Below are 3,438 nucleotides of genomic sequence, written 5' to 3' on the forward strand. Positions count from 1 at the left end.
CGATTCATTTTGTTTGGATTTGGCTGATCCTTGCGATAAATGTTTGGTTCTCGCCTAAGTTTAAAAAAAAAAAAGTTTTGTTTCACTAAAGATGAGGACCAAATATGTAACATACACCAAGCTAATCAACAAAAAGTAAGTCAAGACCACAGGTTTCAGCTGGCAGACTCGGACTCAGATATAATGAAACACAATGATTGGAAACCTCTTGTAAGGCATTTATCTGGTACGGTGGCTCTACAGCGATCAACAAGGGGTGATCTAAAGATGGTTGGCTGATTCATGGTTGTGATTTATGATCATAGACTTCTAGGCTTAGGTGTGCTTTTCTACATCTCAGTTTGGATATATGAAAGTTCATCATAAAACAATATGAGTTGGTAACAGAAAAACTGAATGAGACAGGATCTGCAAAATCTGAGAATGATGGAGTAAGAGATAACCACCTGTTTAATGTTAATTTATTATGTTGTTATTTTTCACGTTTTTTTGTTTTGGCAGCTCCAAATTTTGTGGTAATTATCATTTTTAGTATGTAATCATTTGAGATAAAAACAAAATAATAATAATAAGTAGCATTATTAGATTATAGCAGAATAACCATAGTAACTGACCTCAGTAGCCAGCCAGACACACCTAGACTTATCAGCCTGTCCAGTAATGAAAGACAGAAAACAGAGGAGCTGGCTGAAGTTAACAGAATGAGTATTTGTTGCACTTTTTTAAAGAGTTGAGAAACTGTCTCCTCAGGCATAGGCTACAGTAAATCTTCTTGGATAAGTGTTTGTATCGACTATCTTATTTTATTTTTTCTCAGGTTAATTAGCTTCTCTAGGTGTGGCCAAGAACTTGCAGGTAAAGTCAAATACAGGGCTATAGTTTTAACAAAAATCACCTTTTCGTGTGTGTCATCCTGCCTAGATTATTCAGACATCTGTTATTACAAAATGTATGGTTGTATTGGGTCAAGAGTTGGACACTGGACTGGTTCTACAACTGCATCTGCACTTCAGGGTTTAAACTAGCATATAAAAATCTAAATGTAAATTGAACAGCACAATAGCAGCACACAAAGTAATTGGTCATATTTCTGTTTTTCATATCAACTATAATAGGGCTGATGGAGGATAACAAGACAGTGGTCAATGGGTCCTTGTGGGGCTGTTCAGGATGTTAACTCCTACATTTATCAGTACAGGTAATATCAGATCTTTGAATGGCAGCCGAGCATGTCGAGGGAAAGAGCAGGCACCTCTTCCAAATTGACTTTTCAGTCTCAAGCCTCAAAGATTGATCTATGCCACAGCCTGCCAAGACCTTGGTGGGGTGATTGTAAAAATAGATTGGATTTATTCTTTCATGAAAAAAAACAACAAAAAAACACAATGGGTTTTGGGGAAAAGACAATAATTAAAATAAAGAGAAAGGGAGGGGGAGAGGGTACTTTTATAGATTACTTCCAAAAGTGTTTACACACACAGAGAGAGAGAGGCCCACACTTGCTGTCAAAATGTATGGTGCATATATTTTCCCTGAATCATTCAATTTTTTGTTACTTTTAAGTTATTAATACAAAATGCATATATACATATATACGTTCAAATGTGTGGACTAATTATCCATTACCTCTGTTTGAGTTATTATAACAAATTTCTTAAAAATTAAAAAATCATCTGCACAGAGTTGTAAGGGCATATGTGGGTTATCCCTTGGTATTCTGACTGTGCCCCAGTCAGTGGTTATTTTAAATTAGGCTTGACAAGATTTTGTGTTTGCATGTTTGTTTATAATGTGTTTTTATGTGTTGCCATGTTGAAGTGACCTTACTGAGTTATACTCAGGCAGGCACATCTTGTACTGCGATGTGCCTTTCAAACCAAAAACACATCTATGTCAAGTTTCTCTCTAAAACCCTAGCAGCATTATTTGTTACCCAGTCTGCAGGATCAAGAAATTCATTTAGCAGAATGTGGTTGATAACTTAAGTAGATAAAAGGATGTCAAAGTGCAAGATATGTCCAAATCTAAAGAAAGCTTTAGTACAAAATATATATCTGTGTAAGCGGCAACTGAAAAGGCAATGGTACAAAGGAGATTTGCAAAAAGAATAATGGACTTGGGCATGCAGGTGGCACAGTGGTTAGCGTGCATGACCCATGTATAGAGGCCTTAGTCCTGGATGCGGTCGACCGAGGTTCGAATCCAATCTGTGGTCCTTTGCTGCATGTCTCTTACTCTCTCTAATACTTCCTTTCCTGTCAGCCTACTGTTGTAAAAACAAGCCACTAGTGCTGCATTAACTCAAAAAAAAAAAGATGCATGGAATTGCGTATTACATGTTCTGGACTTTTTAAATATGTCTGTAATTTTTTGTCGACGATTATTTTTAACTTTTGTTTTATTGAATTGAGTTTAACAAAATTATACTTTTCCACATTAATCTACAGTATTTATGTCAACTGTATGTGTATCTATGTGTACCACCTAAACACTAAACCAGAATTCTGGTATATGTACTGTAAAATACAACTTGGGAATGCATAAAACTATGACAATGAAGGAGATTATTGAGTATGCAAGAAACAAAAAAATCTTTATAAATGTAGTTATAGTAAAAGCATTGCAACAAAGAAAAAACTAATCTCAAAGTAAAACAGATCATGCATTTAGCAGCTATCAGTAGGATTTTTCTTTTCCAGATAGTTAAACATTCTTGGTTTCTGGAATAAAATTTTTGCCAGACTCACATTCTGGATTTCTGATCCCTTAAACATAATTGCCTTGAAATTAAATCAATAAGAAATTCATTAGACTCACAAGCAGCATTTAGACAAACCATTTAATTATGTTCTGGAAATGAGGCATAGAAGACTTGTTAAACGGGACCTTGTCTTATCATTTCTCTTCAATTACATCAGTGATTCAGCTACCGTAATCTATTTTGCACATTCCAAATCTAATGGAGCTTATAAAATCTGTACATTTCATGTGGTGTCAGGTGAAAGCACAATCTGCAAAGCTGATCTGATTAACCCGGATTATATAGTACTGGAAATTGTGATAACATTTAGTCTTCAAAAGGGAAGAGCTACGGATTATTTCAATGAGTTCTAGCAGCAAAAGGGATCATTTGAATGACTATCTTTCTTCTATCTTAACATGTCCCCTTGTATTTTGTACTTTTGAGATTGCACTGAAACATATATATATATTTTTGCTTAAAGGTCATTCACAACTGTTAACGTTCTAAAAGTATACAAAATACATTCTTTTTGGACTTAACCAAAACCCAGTTTTGCTCAGCATTGCTAAACCCCGCTAAGTGTAGCAGCTATCAACCTAATTTACATTGTTTACGCTCCACTGCTGTGCAAAGTCCACAGGAGTTGTTATAAGTATGTGCAGTTTGCACATTAAAAGCCAGTAAACAACACGGAA

The sequence above is a fragment of the Cyprinodon variegatus genome, unplaced genomic scaffold, assembly GCF_000732505.1.
Source record: "Cyprinodon variegatus isolate N-32 unplaced genomic scaffold, C_variegatus-1.0 Scaffold253, whole genome shotgun sequence".
NCBI lineage: Eukaryota > Metazoa > Chordata > Actinopteri > Cyprinodontiformes > Cyprinodontidae > Cyprinodon > Cyprinodon variegatus.